This window comes from Ochotona princeps, chromosome 12 (genome assembly GCF_030435755.1).
Source record: "Ochotona princeps isolate mOchPri1 chromosome 12, mOchPri1.hap1, whole genome shotgun sequence".
Classification (NCBI taxonomy): Eukaryota; Metazoa; Chordata; class Mammalia; order Lagomorpha; family Ochotonidae; genus Ochotona; species Ochotona princeps.
The window spans coordinates 70,270,717-70,276,696 of NC_080843.1; the positions used below are offsets into that span (position 1 = coordinate 70,270,717).

Sequence of the window (5,980 nt, forward strand, 5' to 3'; positions counted from 1 at the left end):
GAAATGTGTCTGAAATGCATTTTTCCTTACTACTATCAAAACATCCACTCACACTAAAACAAACCACCCTCCAACTACCCTCCCCCGGCCCCCCCCAAAATTGAGGAAAGTTGGGGTGAGCTGGATGAGGAGCAGGGAAGGAAACATTCAGCTATACAAATTACAGCACAGTGATTAGCAATGGTTCAAGACAGAACCAACAAGCGTTGGTCAAAAACATGCCTTCAATCCATGGCTATAAGTAAAAAATGAACTTTTGGTTCATTGCAGTGAGACTGAAAAATATCTCTCACAGCTTCATATAAATACTAGACTCCAGCTCCTTTATTATTATTGTTTTTAAAAGTTTTTGTTTATGGAGTGCCTTTGAAGTCCAAGAACTCTGAGGTCAACCACCCCCATTTGGATCTACTACATGGGATGGAAAAAGCCCAAATCCTGCCTAGCAGGTTCCAAGGTCATTGGAACAACAACCAGGATCCCTGAGTGGTCTGCAGAAACAGAAGAACAGTAAACTTCCTTTGGGACTAGGGAGAGGAGATTTCTCTGGTCCTTGCCTGCTTCCAACTTTGGGTCCCCACCCCCCTCTCATAATAACCATCAGGAGCGCTCCAGAAACCCCTCAAAACAAACAAACAAACAAACAAACAAACAAAACTAGAATAGATAGACAGAGAACAACAAGGAAAGCTTAGAACCAGACAGGAAATGGTCAGCGGGGATGCACTTATACCTCACTGGGTGGGACACAAAGATTAGTTACTCCTAACTGGGGTATGGAAAATTTCTCTGCACACCCCTCCTAAACATGCTCACCTAAACTGTTGACATATATCCTGTTAGAATTATAGAGTTAGACCACCTGAAAAACAGCCAGATTCAGCGAAATCATGCTTCAATGCTATAAACTGCTAAAGACTAAAATTAAAATAGGCATGAGATAGCTGAATAGCAATCTAAGCCATTTTAAGGTGTATAGAATATGGTTGAATGTAAACCAAAATTGAAATGTCTATGAAGGAGTCACAGGTTGTGGTTGAGAACCTGCATTTTTCTATTAACATATTGGTTAATCAATACCATGTCAATTAATACCATAATGTTGTAAATGGTTGGAAATATTATGTTGGGACTTTTAATTGATTGGAATGATAGTCTGCCGGCTCTACCTTCAGACCAGAGATGGTCTCACCAAGAAACCATTGAACTTACCAGGACAATAAGATGCTGGACTTTATGCTTGGTAAACACCTCCAATGAAAGAATGTCAACTGAATTTGAACTATGGAAATGCAACAAGGTGGAGCAATCCACCATTGGGGGAGGGTGTGGGGAGGTGGGGAGGGGGAATCCCAGTGCATAAAAAAATGTATCACATAATGCAATGTACTTAGTTTAAAAAAAAGGAAATGCAATAAAAATATATGTTAAAAATTTAAAAATAAAAGTTTTTGTTTTTGCAAGGCTTAGCTACCTATTTACAACTTATATTTGCTCTGCAACAACTACAAGAGGTAGGCATAAAGCATGAAAACTTTTCTCCATTAGTACCTTGCGTGGGTTGTTCATTGCATATTGCTGTTCACTGTAGACATGAGAAGTCACTCTCTTCTTGTCTTTTCTAAACCCCCAAAGCTGTTGCCATCCCACCAATGAAAAGAGAATACTACTCCTAAATAAGAAACTTTCTCTACTGAAGGATACTGTCATAGTGTCTGTTGCAGAACAGTCATATATATATGTGTGTGTGTATTCATTTAAAAAATAAACAACAATAAAAAATAGAAACCCAGGTTTCTAGAACCAATTCTCTTGATTCTCTACTTCCATAAAATAAAGTGTACCATTTGGCCAAGACTACAGATTTTTTTTTTCACAGATGCAGGTGCCATGCAAAATAAGTTAAAGAACAGATACCAAAACAGATATGATAAAACCATTGAAGGTTAATTTTTAAAAAGTATTTATATAAACATAACTTATAATACTTCTCCTTTTTCCTTTATATACAGTCACAGAGCTGTGGTTATACATCTAAGATTTCCTCTGCTGTGCCTCCACAGTGCAACCTGTAACGACCAGTTGGGTCCCATAACGCTGACAAAAAAAATGTATATTGTCATGGATTTATGGATGAACCAAGTGACTGTATAATCAAGTTTGGAAAACACTGTGTGCCTCCCTGGACGTCCCTGAGTTGGATGTAGTCAAATATAAACCAAGCTAGGCAGTGACACAGGAAAAACACCATAATGTCCCATCGGAATACATGATGGGCTGCCCATCCGATGATTAAACTGTCAGCTAAGCATTCTGAAATTGGTTCACAAATGATTGTAGCAGGAAGCATGTTGATTTGCAATTTGGTCCACCTGATCATTCTTGATTGAAACTGAGCAATTGGGGCCCAGTGGCATGGCCTAGCAGCTAAAGTCCTTGCCTTGAGCACTCCGGGATCCCATGTGGGCACCGGTTCTAATCCAGGCTGCTCCACTTCCCATCCAGCTCCCTGCTTGTGGCCTGGGAAAGCAGTTGAGGACAGCCCAAAGCTTTGGGACCCTGCTCCCACGTGGGAGAAGCAGAAGAGGTTCCTGGTTCCCGGGTGTGGATTGGCTCAGCTCCAGCCATTGCGGCCGCTTGGGGAGTGAATCATTGGATGGAAGATCTTCCTCTCTGACTCTCCTCCTCTCTGTATATCTGACTTTGTAATAAAAATAAATAAATCTTAAAAAAAAAAAAGAAATTGAATACGAGCCAGAGTTTTGCATTGCAATTTGAGTGGATATTGCAAACCTCTAACCTCAGTCAGCTACGGCTTTGGCCATAAAGTGATCTTCGGCAATGTACTGAGCAAAAGCTATAAGTCCTCCTGCTTTGTCTAACACATCTTTCCTCATTAAGCAAGACATTCCTTTTACACATTTGAAACCAGTCATGTTGGCAGAGATACAGGACCTTGGATGTGAAGTTCCAAAATACACCTGTTCTAAGGTGCAGCGAAGCCCTGTCTGTCTGCAACATAAGGCAGCCTGTGAACCAAACCCACTTTTTCTGTCATTTGATTAACCATGTCAGTCAGTGTGTCCGGAATTACTCGCATTCCACTATCACAAATCCATATAAGATCATACTTTGCACTTCATATCCTGGCTTTAAGTTAATAATTTTCAGATTGATGCCAACCTTTTTGCCACCTATGAACAATCTAGCATCAACATTTGGATATTTCCCAAGAAGCTTCTTGCAGACATCAATGGCTGGGTCATCATGATCTTGTACACAAAGGAGCACTTCATATTTGGGATAATCCAATCCAAAGAAAGTTTCCAAGTTGTTGATCAGGTTGGGATCTACTCCTTTCAGGGGTTTCAGAAGAGACACACCTGGGAGCTTGCTACAGGGCTGCTTGTCAGTTGCCTTCTTGTTGATGTGTAATCTGGTGTAGATGATGGCCATGAAATTCATCAGCCACAGCACCAGGAAGAGGATGAATCTGAAGTCGGCCAGTCCCTCCAGGGCCAGTGCCAGTAGCACCATCCCCCTGGCCCGTCGACCTGGACCGGCCCGCTCCCACCACCGCTGACACCTGCTCTAGCTTTCGCGCCTGAGGAGGACAGTGTGGGCGCCCAGTGTGGGGTCGTGGGAGGAGAGAAGAAGCGGGTGCCAGTTCTAGTCCTGCCAGCTCCACTTCCCAACCACCTCCCTGCTTGTCGCCTGGGAAAGCAGTCGAGGATGGCCCAAAGCCTTGGGACCCTGCACCCACATGCGTAACCCGGAAAGAAGTTCCTGGCTCCTGGCTTCAAATCGGCACAGCACTGACCATTGCAGCCACTTGGGGAGTGAATCATCAGACAGAAGTTCTTCCTCTCTGTCTCTCCTCCTCTCTGTATATCTGCCTTTCCAATAAAATAAATAAATCTTTAAAAAAAATCAATGAATAACAGTGATAATTTTTTAAAACGTGAGCAAAGAAAAAAATCTTTGGGAACCAACTAGAGCAACTAATTATTCACAACACTGGCAAATAGAAGAAAAGAGGGGAACAAATTTCTTACCTTTCCCATAGGATCCGTGCCTCAAGGTGATGAGGAAAAGAGCTCCTATTAACTGTGAAGGAATAATACAATTTGGACACCACCATTTTGCAACCCCTAAAGAGATGATGGAACAAGCAATGAGGATCAGCAGCTGCTAAGCAGCTGACTAGACTGAATGAGTCAGGCTGCTGACAACTGAACCACCAGAGGGAACAGACATCCTGGGCATCCGCACTCGGCATCCTGTGCTTGCCAACAAGACAAGCAACAATAAAACACAAGTTGCAAATGATTTAGTCTTGGGCCTAGCTCTCCACCAACCGTATGTGGGCATAACAATAAAGAGATGCAGGACACTATCAAAAGACATCCTGAGATGCCATCACCATCTTCATAAACTGCATAACATAAGAGGCATGATGTCCTATAGCATTTCTGGGTCACAGAGAGGACAGATGATTAGTACACTATGTGGAACTTGTGTGGATACTGGCTCGAACCAATGCTACTGTTGTATTTAGACAAGATAATTGGGGATAACATAACAACTCCTCAAATATTTGATACATTTTAACAAAGTATTGGCCTTTAAAGCGTGTTTCCATTATGGTTTGCTAAAATAGATTTATTATTCAGAGTATTTTTTGAGATTTATATATTTATTGGAAAGGCAGATGTACAGAGAGAAGAAGGGAAAGACAAAAAGATCTTTCATCTGCTGGATCACTCCCCACATGACAACAAAGGCTGGAATTGAGCTGATCTGAAGCCAAGATCCAAGAGATTCTTCTGGGTCTCCCATGTAGGTGCTGTGTCCCAAGGCTTTGGGCTGAGTTTGATTGATTTCCCAGGGCACAAGCAGGGAGCTGGAAGGTAAATGGAGCAGTTGGGGTATGGATTGGTACCCATATGGAATCCTGGCTCATGCAAGACAAGGATTTTAGCCACTAGGGTGACATGCTGGACTCCATATCAAATTTTTAGAGAGAGAGAAAAACTTTTCCTGACAAAGCTGTTCAGAGTTGGAAATGTTCCATTACTCCCATCTCTGTTCTAGCAAAACTTTCATTTATCAAACATTTTAATTATTTTGCTTGAAAGAGAAACCTTCCATCCTCTAGTTCACTCTCCAAATGACTACAATGACTCACATTGAGCCAGTCCAAAGCTGGGAGCCAGGGGCTTCTTCCACGAGTCCCACTTGGGCACAGGGGCATAAGGCCTCAGGTCATCTTCCACTGATTTCCCAGGCCATTAGCAGGGAGCTGGAGCAGAGGTGGAGCAGCTGGGATTCAAACTAGTGCCCATATGAAATGTCAGGGCTCACACCACAAATGGACGATTAGCCTGATAAGTCACTGTGCTAGTTCTTATGCTTCCCTTTTTAAAGGAGTTTGGTTGTTTTCAGGATAAAAAGACACAGTGGGTAGATTATTCTTACCTCATGCATGTGTTTCTAACACTGGGCTTTCAAGTCAGGGCAAGTTCCTGGCAAAAGCTTTCTTTAAACCCTTCCCTGTCCAGAGGATTTCAAGAGATTATTCTGGTCTTAGAAAAGCAACCAATTTGTACTCCCACTCTCTAGAGCATGCTCACTAAGTTCATGTTCCTTGTTATCCCTATACCTAAAGCTTCCTAAGATCACCCTGTGCTTCTGCAGAAATACTTTGCCATTATCCTTACCTACAATGTCAGGCTACACTTAGATATCAGAATGATGGACTTATGACTGTTTGTGAAAGACTATCCTATTGTAATAATGGATGGGAAATCAGTTGAGTGGAGAGGGGATTTAGGGATGGTGAAAAGAAGGAGGGAAGATAGGAAGAAAGGAAGACCTGTGCTCTGATTTTCTGAGCATGTTAAGGACTCCAGCACATCTACAGTTCTACCTTTGGTCAGCAGGTGGTACTAACTTTGACCTCACCCATGGAGTCAGTGCC

General features: G+C 42.4%; 1 pseudogene; it reads right to left on the reverse strand.

Annotated features, from left to right (window-relative positions):
• Nucleotides 1–2,026: 2,026 nt before the first annotated feature.
• Nucleotides 2,027–3,537, reverse strand: LOC101518846 (ceramide glucosyltransferase-like; annotated as a pseudogene).
• Between the last annotated feature and the right edge of the window lie 2,443 nt (nucleotides 3,538–5,980).